Genomic DNA, 19562 nt, shown 5'->3' with positions numbered 1-19562 from the left:
CAAATACCTTCAGCAGAACCCCAGGGAGCTGGAAGAGGATTATGGTTTGGCATGGAGATAAAACGATAGTTTGGGGGCTTGCTTTATGAATAACGTGTAGCTATGTTGAAAGTGTCCTACTTTTAAAAGACAAAAGTTATGGGCCCATTAGGAGCACATTTTCATTAGAGATGGTCAGATGTCCACAGTCAGAGCTGGAAATTCCTTCAAAAATACAAGTCCTGTTGTGGCCGTGCACCTCGGTTTGTGGGCAACAAGGAAGCGGAAAGGAAGAGGAGGAGGCTTTTTTAAGAGCACATAAATTGTAGAAAATGAGCAAAATGTTGCATATATTTATTACAATCACTGCCTGCATCAGGCTTCACCAGCAGAGATATTGCCGTTACCACAGTCACCACCAGTGTAAAGGGCTCATGTTTTCAACAGCTCCTGTTGGTACCCATCAAACCCATGTTCACAAACACAGACCAAGCACGGAGGGGAGGCTGGGAAGCCTCCAGCACCGATGTGACCCTCTCTGGCTGAGGATCTGCCCCGAACCGAAGCAGAGATCCCTGCAAACAGCCCAGCCTGCCCGAGGGCAGCGTTCCCTGCCCGGGAAGGTGAGGGCAGAGGCATCACAGCCATCACCAGCAGGAACAAACATCAGAGAGGAACAGGGGCTGTGAGCAAAGGTGAATGGGACAGCGGGACTGGGACCATTTCCTACCTCCCAGCCACTGGAGGGATGTGCATAATTCATAGGCCATAGATTGTATATATCTTATTCATGAAAGTTTGAACAGACTGGTTATTACTATTGACAATCAGAAGGCAATTTTTCCCCCATGTGTGACAAGGACTATTGACATTCCCATATCCTTGAAAAAAGGTAGTTGATGTCCTGACATCTTCAGAGTCTCACACCACTTGTGCACACACGCGTTGAGGCATCCGGGTCTCTGAGCCAGCAGTGAGTTAACAAGCAAGACCCATTAAAAAAATTGTCTACTTCTATAACTATGAACAAACAGTGGTGGTGTTTACCATGGGCTAAATTACTTTCCTCTTGTAGCTCCACTGAAATACCGCTGTCAGCATCCCCCCGACCTGCTGCGTGCGCATGTTTCTCCTGCTGAAGCTCTTCCCGGGGCTCCTGGTGCGGGGAGGCCGCAGGGCTGACGTGCAGCGTGGTGAGCAAGGGTGCAAGGCAGCCCTGGGCAGAGACTGCAGGTGCCGGTGTGCTCAGGACTGCAAATCTTGGTGCCATTTGGAGCCTCGAGCCCCAGAAAGGTGATGCTTTGAGCTGTCACGGGGAGAAGCAGTCAATGCCAAGGCAGGGAGGCTGATTTTTCCTCTCTCTGCAGCCAGTAAGAAAATTAAATTCATGCCCAATGGGCCTAAACACTCTTGGTAGCACTGAAGTGCAAAATTGAGCTAATACCTTTCTGATGTTTAAACAAGTACTTGTGATATTTTTATGCCCATCTAGAAGCAGCTTTAAAGCTTTTGGAACTGCCGTCACAAACTGAAAGTGATGTAAGAAATAAAAGGAAGGGAAAAATATATTTATCGGTCATAGGGAGTTCTCTGGATAACACAAAGACACAATGTTATGCCAGAATGATTCTTAAAGCTTCTACCCCAGCTGCAGAATTCACTTCTGGGATGCATACAGGTAGGACAGGATCCGTGTGGTGGCCACATGTGACCTGGGCTGGTTGGGGGTTCTCTTTTCCCTACTGAAGCAAATGAACAACCTCTTTCTGCAAACACAAGTGTCTGTTGCAGCTCTGACCTAATCCTCATCTAGATTAGAACAACTGAGAGCGTAATTTGTATTTGCAGCATGAAAAAAAAAAAATCAGAACTAATAATAAGCAAACAGTGGCCATCAAAAAGGTGGACACCATGCAGAGAGAAAGGAAAGAGCTTTGAAAGGTTATTGGCTTCATTGTACCTCTTGTCTGCTCAAGCACATATGGGAAAAATGATCGTTTCCCTCTCTGACATGTACAGTGAGTGGATCAGGAACAGATGTAAGCTGGGCACTGCCGCCTCCACCAGATAAAAGACAATTACAAGTAGAAAATAGAGCTGCTGGTAGCATGCAGCTTTCACTTGGGGTGTTCAGTTTAGCTACTGGGAAAAGAAAAAACAGGGTTGAAAACTCAGCTCCTGACAGCAGCCGCCTCCTGCTGCAGACCTGCTGACCGAAGCATCACACAGCTCCTTGCAGACCTATGTACAAATGTTTAAAGGCTCAATTTGAGCCATTTGTTTCTCATTTTTGAGCTCTCATTAAAATAATCTGTTCTGATTGTCTGCGGGAGCTATTTTTTGCTCCTCTAAACAGTTGCAAAAGACAGCACAGATTAGAAGAGGAGAATCAACCCTGTTAAGCCTGTGACTCATCAAATCCAGGCTCCTGCTCTGTGCTGGCTCCCAAAGCAGGCAGAAGCCCCCCATCATGGGGCAGAGAGAGGGGCAAAAGCCCTGTCTCACCCTTTGTGAACAAGAGGTTTGAAAAATTTTACCTTCATCGATCCATACACAGGGGATATGGGCAACGCTAACACCTGCTAGCAAGCTCCAGGCAGAGGACACTTACTGCAAGAAATGCAGGACACCCAACCACCTCTCCCATTAATTAATATACAGGGGTCAGCACCTCTTCACTTCGTCAGCACAAAGGATTGAGAAATCTTACTCTGTTTCTTCTCATCCTTTCCCTATAAACTTGCAGAAAATGCCTTTTGTTTTAGTGCCATGCTACAGCCAATCTGTTTGTTCTTTGGGCATTTAAATGTTCCTATCATTGACATTTTTAAAGCTATGAAAAAGGATTTTAATTGGCTGAAATGCTGATTGCCATAACAACTGGCTAATGAACCATCTGTTAGCATATGTAATATTTATTTATACATTTAAAAAACACAGCTAAAGATCAGGACAGGCTCTTCTTCAAGGACGGGGCAGCTCACTCCCCGTGCAGATGGGCAGGGGAGCACAGGGGTGAGTTTTATGGACTGCAAGGCCCGCAGGGACCACCGCGAGCCTCTGGTCCCCCCTCGCACAGACATCAGCGAGCTGCGGACTCGTCCCCCAGCCAACCCTGCTGCAAGTTTAGCAGCTCGTGACGGGCAACCAGGAGGGGAAGAGCCTGCTCAGCAGCTCAGGGCTGCCTTGCTCCGGGACACCCTTTCCTCCGCCAACGCGCAGGGCAGCATCGGACAAACCAGGAGTTCACAAACGAGGAGTTCGCATCTTTAGCCAAAGCCTCTCCCGGGCAGCTCTCAGCCCCCATCTGCCAGCGAACGCCCAGCCCGGGTGAAACACCCCCCGTCCCGGGGTCTGGGCTGAGCCCACCGACGGCCGCCCGTGCTCCCCTCGACCGGTAACGGCTGTTGGAGCCAACAAACTCATCATTTCGCAAGAGAGCCCAGGCCCGCGATCCCCCTCACCGACTCGGCAGGGTGATGCAGGGGGTTTAATGGGGCAGATGTATTTTTAGGCTGTTGATAAAGAGAGACAAGGGAGCAGAGAAAGCCCCGTTCCACAGAAGTCACATGCATATGCAAAAGCAGCCTAATTGCCCCTCTTTAGAAACTAATCATTCGGGATTTTACAAGCCACATTATAGAACCTGACATGCGTATTTTTCCTTTTATTATGTTTGTAAGCACTGGTCCTATTGAAAAGAAAATCAAACCCTATTTTTGCCAGTCACAACCATCTCCCTTTTTCTTTCTGCTTGCTTTATTTTATTTTATTTTCCTTTCTCTCCATCAGTTGAATAGAGCAGCATTTTCATGTGTATTAATTGCCCTGTAAAATGCCCTCAAAGTCATTAGAATTCCCCATTCAAAACTATTATCTGTGCCATTATGTCTTTGCATTATATTTATTTAAATGTGCCGCTTCTGAATTAGCTTATTTTTAACAGCTAGCCATGCCTGAAATATTGTTCCAGGCCAAGCTGTTCTCAAATCTTTTTTTTTTTTAAACGATAACTTCATAGAAGCTCTTGATGTTTTATTCTAAGTGGAATCATAGTTTTAGGCTTTTAACCCTCTTTCCTTTTTCTATTTCAGAAAGATAGGCAATAGCCTTGTAGAAATTTTTTTGTGAACCTACAAGACTTTCTCACACCAGAACTGCAGAATATACAGCTTCGGTTCATGGCTGTCACACCGATTCAAGTCTGTTGATTGCCAAGACGATTAAAAGAAAAACACACTGTAATTTTCTAAAAGTAATGCAAATTTGCTCTGCCCCCTCAAAATATCCACGCATGATTTTCCACCCATTCTGACAGGTCATTTTGTCCATACTTAGAGCCACCACGGCTTGAGTGGCTGGAATTCTGGAAGCACTTGAAGGTGAAGACTTTGAGGCAGCGCCTGCTACCCCCAAGAGCTGCTTTGAGTAAATATTTCTTGCTGGGAAGGGAAGATCTCAGAGTGGGAAGCCTCTTTCCTGACCGACCTCCCTCGCTCTTTGGCCAGTGTCACCCCAACACGGTCTGTGCTTTTCCACACTGAGAACCTCCTGTGAGGCTTGGGCACCTCCGGGCTGAGGGCTGGACCCAAGCACAGGAAAGAGCCCCCATAAAAATTAGAGCCCAGAGACTGAAATCAGCACTTTCCCCCACAACTCCCCTTTCCTGCCATCTGCCCATCAGGGTTATCCCTGAAGGAAGGAGCCAGACCAGCCCTGCACCAGCATCCTCCCCCACCCCCCAGCAGAGCCCTCCTCCTGCTTCCCACCATTTTCATATTTTAATTAGACCAGCCGTTCTGCGTCTGCCTTCATTAACCAACACCCGCAATTATCGAACATGCGGATGTCGAAGTAGCACATCCCCTGTCCCTACCCCCCCAGGACCCGGCTGCGGCACTCGGTCCCCATTTGTGCTCCTTGTTTAAACGTTCACGACTGATCCTCTCCTATGGCAGATCATTCACACCTCTGACTGCACAACCCCCTGTCCCTTTGGTCACCAAACCGTGCCACCACCTCTCGTTATTTCACCCCCCCCAGACTGTTCCTTGTTTCCTCGTGTTCAAAAGGAACCCGTCAGTTTTCCACCCAGCCCATTCTCCTGCTCGGTGTAGATGGGCTGTACGTGCAGGCAGCGGGGCCAGGGAGCTCGTGGGGCACAGACCCATCGCCCGAGCAGCACCGCGCGCTCCCCTGCGGCCGCACCTCTGACCGCCACCGCAGGAGAGCGCGGCGCATTGTTATTTTTTTATTAACATCTTTTCCACAGAGCATCAGTAAAATCTCTCAATTTTAATCCCATCCCTCATAAAATTTCCTTTGAATATTTAAGAGCGAAACCAGCGCTCAGATCCTATCTGGTGTTATATCCTCCTTCATTTCCTTTTACAGCCTTCAGATAACGTGGTGACCCACACGGGCCAATGTAAGTCTATGAGAAGATGGACAGATACTTCTGACACCGACAGAAAGCTTCTGCTCTACTATCTGGCCTGTATTCCCCCAAAGGCAGCTAAAGCACAATTGCTTTATTACACCACCGCCTTTGTTATCTGGCCAAGCAGTGGCCATCGGGTTTAACCCTTCCGAGCAGGGCTGCTTTCTGCCTTGCCGTCTGCACGCGCTCGGGAGCGAGTCAGGTCAAGTTCCCAGTTGACATTAGAGCGGTTTAGCCCTCCTCTGGGGGAGATCAGCTGGGACCCAGACCCACCAGCTTTCTCACCATCATAAAACAAGTTTTTTGCCACTAGATGGAGTTTAAAAAGCCTAAATCCACCTTGTCCTTTCCCAGCCCTTGCCCATGCCTCTGTGGGTTTCAGCAGGACCCACGGCACGAGCCACTGGTGTTTGGGGTCCAGGTTGTGGGACACGAGGCAGGGAAGGGTGGCAGCGAACTGGAAACTCAAGGTTTGGCCTCTACTTGCACATACATGAAAAGCAGCAAAATAAAACACAACACAGGTGAGTGCTCGGCCCCGTCTGCCTTTCTCCAAGGGTGCAACGTGGCGTGCTCAGCTCCGGAGCAGGGACACAGCCACCCTGCAGACACCGACTGCCCACTGCCGCGGTGGTCAGCAGCCACGCAGGAGAACAGATTTGCCACCGACGTGGCAAACGTGTCTGGTCCAGGGAGCAGGGATGGGGGCCAAAACGTGTCCCCCAGCCTGACCCGAGAGCTGGTCCTGCCCCACACTGCTCTGCTGGGCTGCCTCAAACTGGCAGCTGCCACAAGATTTATATAAAATAATAAATATCATCCACATTGTGAAGGATATTGATCTGCAGATTTCACTGACATTTACAAATAAATGATGTATTGCAGTTTTCATTTTGCTTGCTGGGCTGACCCTAATGGCCTTTACATAATTTACTTTTGATTAAAGAAATGCTTTGACGCAGAGAACTAAAAAAAATAAAAATAAAAAAATCAATACAATTATGAGATCAGCTTTAAAACAAAGTGTTATGGCAGGAAAAAAGTCAAAGCCTTTGAAGATGCTTGTATTAGAGCATGGTGTCTAAAGACATTTTGGAGATGAACAGATTCTCCACTTGCTGAGAGCTGGGAATCAGCTAAGTACATATTACAAGTTCCAGACTGACTAAATTTAAGACCAGACGCTGGCAGCAGGTTCAGAAACAGTCGCCCCTTCAGCCAGGTCCGTGGCAGCATTTTATATTCATAGATATGTAGACATAACTCACTTGCATAAGAATGCAAAGGAGAACCAGGCTCCACCGTGCACTTCCATACATTTAAATATTTAGCAGCGTGGTATGCAATGAAAGTAATATCTACTGTAGCTAGTGGAAAATCAACTTATCTAGTTTAAGAAAATAGGGTTTTGCATTAGTTAATGTAGTGCCATATGTTCATTAGAGCACCACAATGTGCAAAATAATGGTGACAGTAAGTTAAAGTAATATTCTGGTTAACAATATCCGAAAATATTTCTTTTGGCAACCAAACTGTGCACATCATACATAATTAATGAGTGTTCTTGCAATTAGTATGCCCTTGCATAAAGGAAATAACCACAACCTGTTTGCATTTGTGAAGCATAAAAAGAAACCAACCCTTTTTTTACTCCTTCTGAGCAGCTATGCCACACGACTCCAACATATTTCATCTTCTAAGGAAACTGGGGAGCAAACTGTGTTCTTTGGAAACACAGCTCACCAGATAGCGCCAGACTAACCAGCGCTATTCCAGAACAATGGTGTGTGCACTCCCTGCCCTATTCTCCTTCTCATGTACTCTGAGAGCTAATAACACTGAAAGGGGGAAAAAAAAGGCACAAAAAGCTGTAACTCCGAGCGACACCACGGCTGTACCACGCTCATTCGGAGAGGCAGGCTGACTGCGAGCTGCAGGCACGTTGGTTTGCTCTTTTTGCATTGTTTAGCAAATCCAAGGCCTGGCAGAGGAAAAAAACCATCTGAGCCTGGATCCATGGATGGGGAACCAAGGATCTCGCAGTGCTAAAGGTAACAGAAAACTTGCTTTTGCCATCAGTGGGCACAAGATGGAGTCTCAGAAAGTTCTGAACTGTACAGAGACGGTAACGGTGCGAATGCTCAGACCTTCCCTGCACTCCCCACGGCTGCCCCGAGCAGCCCGTCCCCGTGCCCAGAGAGGTGCCCAGCCTCTGGTGCAGGGATTTAACTCGGCATTCAGAGAGCAAGAGTAAGGCTCAGCGTTATTTACAATGACTGACTCTGCATTCCCTGAGCAATAACGTTCATTCATCCTGTTGTTTTTGTTATCCCAAGAATCAGTATTCTGTAAACTCTGCATTGACGTTTAGGAAAGGTAGAGCTGTGTGTAATCCCATCTCCCTCCCCAGAATTCATGATTGCAAAAACTCCCAGACAAAAGAACAGCCCCAGAAGTACACACATAAAAATCAAATAAAAGCACAATGGCACTGACTGATCTGAAGAAAAACAATCAACAGTGAGCCAGTTTATTCAATCTGACTAATGTAAGAAGGTTGCAAACATCCCACTGTTTATTCTACATCTTTTTTTCCCTTTTGGCAGCAGTAAAAACAAATAATGCAGAACCACTCGCTATTCAATTTGAGTCCTGAATACAACAGAAGAAATGAAAGCCAGCAGCGGAGGGGCGAAAGGCATTCGGCCCAAACCCTTTTCACAAGGACTCCTGCAAAACTTACTCTTTGTAAACCGTGTTTAGGAGGAGTTATTCTAACTGTGATGCCCCAAGATTCACACAAAGCTGCTGCTTTTTTTCTTGATTAACGATTTGAATAATTTTTTTAACGTTCCAGACATTGGCTCCTGTCATACTTTTCTTCGCTAGATTGAAAAATACTTTGTACCTAGTACTTTCTCCCTGTGAACATATTTAAACAGCACGATCAGGTTGCTTTCTAATCTTCCCTTTGATAAGCTAATCAGATTGATCTCCACAAGCCTGTCACCGCGAGGCACGTTTCTCAAACCGTGGAATACGCCTCGCACCTCCTGACAAAGCGAGCGCCCGTCCCAGGGGACGAGGCATCCTCCAAGTTTCAGAGACAGGGTGGAGACCCTCAAGGCACTGCACGAGTATCTTTGTACAGTGCCGTGGCTCAGACTAATGCGTGTCCTGGCCTCATCACCTGAGAGCATCTTGTTTTGAAGCCAGACAGATGACACTGAACCCGAGCAGTTATCCTGAGAAATTGCATCTGTTCTTTGAACCGGCACAAAACCCTGAGAAAGACTGCACAAAGCTAAGCCCCTGCACAAGTCCCAGTTCGGCATTATTTGGTAATGTCTCTTTTAAGGTCCTTCTGTACAGTAACATTTTAAACCAAACTTGGTGAATAGTAAAAAAATCTCCAAGAAATGACTAATTTTCACATTCATTATTCAGTGGATCTTAGTCTGAAAAACACATAAGCTCTGGGATAACTCTGTACCCCTCAGCCGTCCCACTGAAATTAATTTTGAGGTACAACTTATAAATTCTGTGCTGCTCGAGGCCGTACTCTGCGGACAACCCAGGAAAGCAGCGGCATTTGTGGGACGCTGTGCTGGTCTGCCACAGCTCACACAACGGGACAGCACGTGGATTTTCCAGGATGCATTTGTGGTTCTAAACACCTCCCTGGCATCATTAAGCCACAAATTTGCTCAGAAATCCTTGCACTGTATCCCAGAGGAGATGAAATACAGTCACTTGCAAGGGAAAGAACAACAATAAAAGGAGAATGAATGCTCCCTAAGTGCTTCCTAAAACAAAAAAAAAATTGATATGCAGCCTGTGTACCCATGCAATTATGAAGCTTCTAGCTCTGAGCTGTAACAGATGGAATTTTTTTCCCCCCTGTCTCTCTTTGGTGATAAGGTGAATGGTTTCCTCAAGGGAAGACTAGACCGAGTTGCTGAGTTGGCAAGGCTTGTGCCAAGCAGCTGGTTGCTGATAAAATTATGGGCCTGGCTAGGCATGGTCTGGGAGGGAGGCACCGGGCCCTTCTGTCACCAACCTTTCCAAGGAAGAATTGAAACAGGTCATGGATACATGCATTAAAGCACGTGAAATGGGAAAGCAATGGAGTCATGCTACAAAGTTTTTAAATAATACACAGAAAATCCTCATCATTTTCTAAGTGGTTTATTTCCTTTGGACCCTTTTGTTCTGCAGCTTATAAGTTCAACTTGAGCGCTTGATTCCTGGGACAACTTACAGCCCCACCAGAGAGGCTGGTGCCAGGACACAGGGGAAGGAAAAAAAATGATGGTACAGTTTTGCTCCTAAACAGTTTTTTTCTAGAAGGTCTCAGTACTTACACAACCTTTACTTGAAATAAGCACATATTATTAACCCTATTTTACAAGGATGAAAACAGAAACACTGAGGTAGTTAATTATCAGTCTCTAGGAGATAATTTTAGGTATTCACATCTTTCTTGCATATGCATGTCAGCTTCTGCCTGTGAGCTCACCGTTATCACAATTCAATGTGCAATACATGCGTTTGCACTTGCAAAATGGGCTTCTGGACAAGCACACGCCTGATTAGCTGCTCAGTTAACACAGGTAGATCTTTGAACACCTACTACCCCCTAAAGTGGAGTATTGCAAAACACATTTATAAGCATTCACCAATGTAACTTCATATTATCACAGTTAAGGTGCCTCAACCCCTCAAACAGGGAAAGCAGAAGAGAAAAAGGCAGAGGACCTCGTGCAAGCTCCAACTAAAATCAGTTACATCTGACTTCCAGTTCTTTCCCAGCTATGATCATTAAGCCACACTGCTTGCATTAAAGATCAGAAAGCAGAATATGGACCCCAGGTAACTCCTTCCAGGTACGTACGGAGGCACGTGTGGCAAAGCAGCAGGCAGGGCTCGGTCTGTCGGAGAAACGGGATCTGCCTGCGCAGAGAAAGTGTTTGCGGGCTGTAATGTCAGGGGCTCTGCCCTCCATTCTTTTCCCAATCATAACACAACAAAGCCATCCAGGTTTCTGAAATGTCACTGTATCTACTCAAGAGAGCTTACTCAGAAAGGTAATTATCCCTTCCTGCCACCCTTTCTTCCTCAGACTTGTTTAAAAATAAGTGTTTTTACTAAAAGAACAGTAAGGGAGGAAGGTGCCCGGTTCTCATGGATTTCAGTGGGAGAAGGGAACTGAATTTGCCTGAAAAACACCTCGCCTATAATGATCACTCAAGTTCATACTGACCATAGTGATTTCCACTGATTTATTTACTGCGGGGCGTTCCTTGGTTCTCCAGCAACAACCAAACTCAAACCCACAACTCGTTTCCTATCGTGCAAGAGGAACTTGGCTGCAGTCTGCTGCGACCCACAGGACGGAGCACGTGCTTGGTTTAACCATCACAGCAACAGGGCTTTTAATCCCAAAGGAACCAGAACAGCAATGCAGGAACACACGAAGACCAGATTTCGACTTCGGACATGACTGGCACAGGGAAAATAGAGGCATCATCACAGAAAGCAAGCAGTTTATGATCGTGAATGTGCTAGAGGTATTCCAGTTCTGGAAGCACATTTAGGTAGCTATCAACACATACAAATTAGGTTAATTACTAAAATAAGATTACCTCTTGCTTTCCTGCCTTGCACACACAGTAGCGAATTAAACAGGGGAAGAGGGGAGGTGGTCAGTTAAATTCTCATCAGGCCTCGGGAGCAGCCTCTGCAGGCCATTCATGCTGAGCACTGGGACTCAATATTAACCACAAGCATGTGGCTGCTTTTCTGCTGAAAAAAGGCAGATTTTAAAGGGGAGAGATCTTATCTTTCATTTTATATAGATCAGTTCTGCAGCATCTTGATATATTTATAGTTTTAATACATAACCATAAATGCCCCCTAAACAAGGGATATTGCACCTTTAGATTACGATTATTGCTTTATTGCTCATTGTAACCATAAATTAACAGCTTCTCCCAGCAATGCTGAAAGAGTACAGAATTAGATTACAATGTACATACACAAGAGCCTATTAAGGCATTGCTATTCCATAAAAGTCTTTATAGTTTTTAAGTGTACACCTATAAGTGTTTCAATTAAAGAACTACATGCTTGCCTAGTAATTGCCCTCCCATTTCAGATAGGGCTTTGCAGCAGAAAAGAAAGAAGCAAGACTAAAAGGTGGAAAATTGGAATATAAAACACCAAATATGAAACTGCCATAAAAAGAAAACCATGGGTTTAAATTATGCTTATTAGAGCCATTTGCATGGTTTAACTCTTGCACTCCAGTTGCTGTAAGGCATCTGTTGTGTGTTACTCTGGACAGAAAACCCTCTCTACTCCTGTGCTGTGAGTTCTCAAGCTTTGTAAGAAATCAGTCACTGGGATAAAATGGCTTTTTCTGGAGAACAGCTGCCACCATAAATCACTCTGGAATGACTGTAGAGGTCCTTCAAGGCTGGACAGCATGACAAAGAGATGAAGTCCAGACTTGGGATCCCCAGAGCAGAAGACAGCCACAGTGACCAGAGCCACATCCCTGCCCCAGGATGACACCTGCAGGTGGGAAGGGTCAGAGGAGCAAGAACTAATTAAACACAGGAAATTAAGCTGAATTCCACATATTGCAAGGAGGACAGGGCTTCCTGCAGACATTACAGGTGGAAAGGAGAACTTCAATCAACTGCACTTTGATTTTCACGACTTTAAACTGCAGGGAAGAAATTTATCATTTGTGCTTTGGTAATCGCCTCCGAGCCCACCAGGCAGGGAGATTCTCCTGTTCATCGCAGAGCCTCATGTGAGCTCTTCTCTTCCCCTACAGCACTCCTGCATGGGTACACTCATCTGAAAACAGCCTGGGAAACCGTTTGAGCTGGCCTGTGGGTTTCATTTCAGCCAGAACAGTGGTTTTCACAGCTTTTCAGCCGCACGCTATAACCCAGCGGCTCAGAGGGGGGCACAAAGATGAAGTTGAACTTGGAAGGTTATGGAATTAATAAGGAAACTCTCTGTATCATCTGCACAGAGTCACTCTCCTGCTTGTGACTGCTCTTGAAAATGGCCTCGGCTCCTGTAGCAAACATCGCTAACCTCGGAAGAAACAGCTATTTGTACAAGAGAAGACTGCGGGGGGAAAAAGCAACTGGCATCAGAAATGTGATTTGACTTCTTACATCCTATGAAGATTGCCTGGCACCGGTGACAGTCTTTGCAGCACTTCTATGTGCAATTCTTCAAGAATTAAAGAGTGGGATGGAAGGTAGAAATGGGTAACTCTCGATAAGCAGCAGACATTAATTAATGCTACATTACAATGGAATTCAGCTGAAATAATGTATGGAGGCCACATGAACAGTAAAAGGAAATTCATCATGGTTAATGTTATTACACTGAATGTCAAAGGAAGCAGTGATGATTTGCCACTTACTGTATAATGTAATGTAATCTAAATGCAATTTTGCTTGGACAGCCTTGAACATCCATATAAAGCAGAACTGGCAGAAAAAACAGGATTCACTCCTACTCCATGGGTAGTCTACAGTACCCTCAACTTACAAGTAAGTCCAGCTTCTGAGCAATGCAGCTGCTTGCCAAGACTTGACCAGGACAGATTTTAAAGACAGGTATACTGTATTTGTCCTCCCTTTCTAAGGCTGAGTTTGGCATGCTTGGATTTAGCAGGCTAGGGTCAGATTCTGGCATTATTTTGGGGTGACCTTGAAAAGGCAGATCAGTTTTTGGCAGCTGTTTTCTCCTCTCTATCAGACATTTGTATGTTATCATCCTTACTGGCAAACTTTTTTTATCTACAGATTTTTTAAGTTTTTTCCAGTGGAGATTCAGGTGCTCATCTAGTAAAATTTAAATCTACTTACAGACATCTGGTTGATTTTAGTTAACATTCATGGGACCCTAGGAAGCAGTCCACAGCCCACGAGAGTCAGAGCAGGGTGACTGCTCCAAAGGAATCTATTAATCTCATTTATCCTCTAGAATAAAAGCTTTTTCCATATAACATCTATTCCAGATTTTTCTTGATATTTCTTCAACACAGAAATGCTTCTTTCACAGTTTAATATTTGATTGTTTAAAGCATTCCAGAGCAAAACCCACCTACCTATGTTATGTCTATCAGGCATACCAATCAGCCAGTCCACTTACACATAAAAAGCCTTTTGCATGGAATTGTGAATGATTTATATTGTTCTTTCCCCAACCAGTTACGTGTTGGGTTTCAGTAAAGACTCTTCGGTAACAGAAGTCTGTTCAACATGTTTTTGTAAAATCTTATTAATTTTCCCTGCTACATGATACTACAACTTTTAGCATGAGAAATACAATTCTGTAGAGGCTGCCTGATGTAATAGTATTCTACAGCAATGGAAGCTGTCATTACACATTCCTTTTTGAAATAAGGAAAATATACAGGGATTTTATTTTTTTTAAAGATACCTATAAATCAGCATTCATTCCAGCACTATAGATTCTAATTCTTTAAAAGAAATCGTGTATAACACTTGCAATTTATTCCACTGAGTCCCACACAGCTGTTCTACTGCTGTTTTGTCATTGAAATAAAAACATTGAGTCTTCCATTAACTTTAGCTTACATTTATGAAAAGAAATACTTATGTATCTTTTTAAAGATTCTAAATAGTTATTATTTATTTATACAGCCCTGGAAGCATGCTAGGCATTTCACAGGCACCAAAGAGAGCTTGCAGACTAAACAGTAAACAAACCCAGCAGAGAAGGAGAAACAAACTTTCACTTCTCAGCATTGTTTGCCTTCACCGCTGCCCTGCCTCTGCCACTTCAGCTGAATTGTCACCTTACTTGCAACTGCTTCGCACCTTTTCTGGCATCCTCTACACCCAGCAGGGCCACCCCAGCACGGCAGGTGGGAAGGAACTTTTGCACGAGGGCTCAGAGACTTTTCCAGAAGGACCGAGTCCTTCCATACGGAGACAGAGCAGCCGCAGGAACCAGTGCCCCCCACCCTGCTGCCGAGTCCTGGGGCTCAGAGGTCTTTGTGGCTCACCCTGCAACATCTTAACGTGCCAGACCATCAAACCTGGCTCTCTTTAGTGTTTAAGACTATTTATTAGCACCCATGCTCAAGACAAGCTGCCTGTGCCATAATGCAAATGAAGAATCATTATTTTTCACCCCCTTCCCCATTTAATTGTTTTGGGTCTCTTCCCACCCTGCTGTCTGCAGCCTACAAATGCAAAGGGGAACTCTGTAGAAAATGAGCTTTTTTTTTCCTCCCCTTTCCTTTGAAGGGGCTAACAAGAGCCAGGGTGACATTTATGGAATAATTAAAGGCAACATTGATGAGTCCAGTAGCTGCATTTTTTCTTTTCAATTGAAGAACCCTTTTTAATCCGTGTCATCTTTGGTCACCAGCTTTACAGCTGTGACAAGTAATTTTTACAGAAACACTATTAGAGGTTGTAAACTTTAATGACCTTTTTCTTTCTGGGTCCTTGTTTTTCCATACCTGTAATTAAGCAGTGCTCTCTATATATATATATTTAAAGGATTAAAAAAATTCATATTACTATAAAAATCATCACTGCACTCACCACTACAAACTTTAACAGCCCTGCAACCACAGATTTGGCTGTGGCCAACAACACAAGAGGAGTCATTACTGTAACTAAATTAGACCGTTTGTTTTCTCTCCCTCAAATCGAATTGTGTAGGAGCTGCTTTATTGCAAAACAGACATTAAAATTCCAGCTAGACCTCAGAGAGAAAGTAATTTCTATTTTATCAGCACTGTAAAGCTGTCTTTATGTTCTGAAGTAGGAAATATTGCAGGGATATTTATAGCTTCAGCACCAAAGCCAGTTTGAATAGAAATGTTACTGCGGTCGGCAGAGCTGTCACATCGCTCAGTGGAGCAGGGAATTTTAGTGAATTTGTGAATTACCGTTTCAGTCTTGACAAGTCTTTCAGCCAGGCTGGTGTGTGTCTGGAGCTGCTTTGGGGTTTCAGGATAACGATTAAAGACTTGGATCACTTCAAGAGGATATTTAAATAGTATCCAAGATAATCAGTTTCCATCAATGAGACCCTCTAACAAAGACCAAGGTTCCCAAACTTTGCCGTGCTCCAGCAGCAGCAGCTCAGCTCTGGGCTCCCTTTTGCTCCTCCTTGTCTGTCTGCTTCTTTGACAAGTTGGGTGCACGACTATATCGCACTGGATTTGCCTTACAGCACTAGGACTGCATATTCGACACTGCTGCCCAACATTTCCACAAAGGATTAGCAACTTCTTCCTTCCACCACCTTTGCGGTGCAGGCAGGAATTCTGCCCTATTAATCTTTGTCATCGTCCTCTATAGTGGATTTAATACTGCCATTATACAGATGAATAAACTGATGCATGGAGAGAATGGGATCATTTGTCTTGAAAACTTTCTGACTTTGTGGCAGAGCCAGGAGAGTACATTGGATTTTTCACATATCTGTGACCACCCTGGCCTTTGTAATTAAAGAGGACTACTAACAGGCTACACTAGGAAAAAATGTAAAATAAATACTTTCACTCCCTGATTAAACCCATCCATTATCATATATGCGGTAATGGATCATTTCAGCGACCCACAGCCAGCAGTATTGCAAATGCGCTGCAGAATTTAGCCTAACAAATGTTCCTATCGTGCTGTAAACAAAACAATTTGTATTGTGGTGGTAAAACACATCCATAGCCCAGTAACTGCTCAGAAGGTCAAACTGAGCCTTCGTTGCTGTGTCAGTTGTGGATTTACAGTATTTCTTACAGACAGTGGCTCTTGCCAGACGCACAAACCCAGCTGGAAGGTTTGAGGAGCTGCTGCTCCTGCTTGTCCTGCCTTGAAAACAAGCTGACAGACGTCAGCCGCCTCCAGTTTCACATCTCCAAACCTCACACCGCATGCAGCAGACTGAGACCCTCCAGACTGGCTCCTTCGCACCCTCTGGCCATCCTCACTACAGCCCCATCGCTTCACTCCTCGGGTACAGAAAGCAGCAACTCACTCTGACCGTAGCAGGTTAATTCACATTAGCCAGTTCCTGTCCCAGCACGTGTTCACACACAGCCCTGTTTGACTTTGCCAGCCAGGGCTGCCTGGGCAGGACCGAACTACAGGGTGGTGAGCACCAAATTGTACACAAACAATTTGGGAATCAGGAGCACAGGTTCTAAGTCTGCAACTTGCCTGTCTTAACAAGCTTGTACACCTTAGTTTTTTTTCAGGTCATTGTTTTATTGAGCAGATTTTGATCATAGTCTTATTTCATGGAATTGTGAGAACCAGTTAAGTGGAGAAAGCTGGTGGAAAAGATCCCGTCTGTCCCAGACTGCAGAGCAGAAGCAGCATGCTGCGTTCCTAACATGATTCTTTCAGCCCTTAAAATCTTAATCCAAGTCAGCTCAGGCCTCAGGCAGACCTTGCCTCATTGAAATTAACTGATTTAATTAAAGTAGAGCCTTCATAACACCCTGCATCACATGTCTGCACCAGGAGACAAGCAGGTGTCCATCCACCTGGTTCAGAACCACCTTTTCCATGGTACATGGAAGACTTCTCTGGTTTTGTACGAGAGCCAGCAGCAGTGAACAGAATGATCTTCTGAAACGTGAAATATCAAAAACACCCAAAAGCAAAGCCAGCGGGGGCTGGACTCTGCTTGCATCGCCTCTGCCTGCAGATACCCGAGGACTTTGTTTCTGTCTAACAATAGAGAAGTGCACCATGAAGATGGGATCTGCATACAACATCAGTGCGTTATTTTCTAATAATCTTAGGCGCCTCACCAAGACTATGAACGTTATGGAGTTTCTGCCACTGAAAATGAAAGACAGTAGCTCTCTCCGCAAGCTGGATAGTTTATCCATAATTGAAATTTGTAGTAGTGCATTTCTCTCCCCCACATCTATCAATAAAGCTGGTGGTTTGGCAATTACTGATGTCTGCTGTCATTTTGCAAGGCTGGGGTTTTGATGAAGCATGTGGTGTTATAGGCTAATATTTCTCATTTCTATCGTTCTCTAATTCTATTTTTTATGGAAATTGAGCTGCAGTTTTATGCACAATGATTCTTTCTATTTTTTTTTTATCCCTCCTGAGAAATGGGAGGAGCACGAGTGATGGAGGGAGCCATTTGGCTGAGCGCGCATCTTGGGGAAGTGAGGAAGAAAATAAGGCTCCACAGAGCTGCTTTCTGGAGGGATCTCCACATGAAGGAGGGAGTCCCCCAGCACCCTCGGAGGGTGGCAGTGGAAAGGCAACAGCAGAGAAGAGGAAAATCCCTTCAAGAAGGTAGAGAAGGGTGTTGTGAGTCTCAAAGTAGAACAGATCCCTGACTCCAGATGGGACAACAGCTACATTTGTAAACATTATTTCTGATGGGTTTCCACTTCTCTGAGCTTAATTTGTTGCCTGATCTGATTTTTGTTTCAACTTACCACTTCCCTCTCCTTTACCTTTTATTCTTTGCTTCTTTTTCATCATCCCTCTTTTTCTTCCATAAATCTGTGCACTTTTTCCCCCCCTCTCTTCCCTGTGAGCTTCACTTCAACCCTAAAATTCACCTGTACCTAAAATTCAACTGTACTTTCCAAATCCTATTCCCACTAAATCTCATTCCCATCAAAATTACCTGTAACCATTCTCCCTGTCCTCTTCTCTGAAATGTTTTTTTTTTTCCCCTCTCCCATGCTCCTTTTTCGGTGTATCTCTTTACACTACATTTAATTGCTTATTATCACCACAGACCTGATCCAGTTCTTACTGAAGTCCCCCATTGCTATTAATAGATGCTGAACAAGAAACAGAAGCTTTGTACCTAGAGGTGATAAATGTCATTTAGAGCTGAGGGTACTCCAGACATAACAGGATCAGGCCTGATGTCTCTGCATAGCTAATGCAATCAGTCCTGCTGAAAATAAATGCAGCAGCATTGCCTTCTGCTCTGTCGGGCCTTCAATGGACATATGTCTCAGGGATGCTGATAATAATCAGTTGTTTGAAAGGAATTAGCTGGCTTTTCATTCTCTCTCTCTATCTCTGCTTCATGAATTTCCTCTTGTGTTTAGGAGACCCATTTATAAAATATAGATTCCTATTGATTCCCAAGGAGAATGAACATTAATATACTCTAGTGTCCATCTGTTTTCTCCCCCACATGGCAGAGAAAAAGATTTATATGACTTTTCTGGGTATGCTGCTGACCTGCAATTGAGTCAACAATCAAGTCACACTAAATTAAACAAAGATATATTTCTTTCCTGGTCTACAAAAGAATGCCAGTCTGTCTCTAGGGGAAGGCACACGTCTCCTCCCTTAGGTCAAGAAAAGCCAAATTCATTTGGACCAGAATTAAATTGGTACATGAAGATCACCTGAGCAGCTGGGTACCATTTACCAATGGAGGTTTTGTGCTGTTTGAGATACATACATGCATGGGTGTGTATAAACACATAAATGTGAATTTATATGCTTGTTCCACCCACTTCTGTAGATGCCCTTCATAATTAGGTGAACTATTAGTCCTCAATAATGACCAGTAAGCTGCTTTGCTTTCAGCAGGTTCAATAAGACACGACGCCACAGAAAAGAGCTTTGAACAATGAAAAATGAAAGATGCCACAAAACATCAAGATCAATTGCTGTAATTATTCTTTGAATCATTTTTCAGCCATTATTCAGGCCCTGAATATTCACATGAAAGGCTATTTTCAGGCCAACCAGCAGCTCTCTAGCTTTAGGATTTACAGCTTATTGTGTACAAAAGATTTAGCATTGCACCCTTAGGAAATTCATTCGTAGATTGTTGTGAAGATAAAGAAAAATATAAGTTCCTTTAATCTTAATGTCCTTTATCTGCTGCTCATTACTGTTCAATACATTTTCTAGGAAGCCTGTGACAGTGACAGACTCGATGGCTTACAACTACACAACTTCTTTTCCCCGTTTCCAACAGTGACATTTACAAACTGCCAAGTACCCAGGACGTACGTACTAGAAAGTAGATCCTCATTCTTTTTGCATTAATTCAAGGTTCAGAGTCTCACTGCACTGCCAAGGGAAGGGATAACAAAAGGGACAGCAAAAGGTTCACAAGC

The sequence above is a fragment of the Nyctibius grandis genome, chromosome 27 (assembly GCF_013368605.1).
Source record: "Nyctibius grandis isolate bNycGra1 chromosome 27, bNycGra1.pri, whole genome shotgun sequence".
NCBI lineage: Eukaryota > Metazoa > Chordata > Aves > Nyctibiiformes > Nyctibiidae > Nyctibius > Nyctibius grandis.
The sequence above is the reverse complement of the archived record's forward strand: the minus strand, read 5'-3'. Positions refer to the sequence as shown.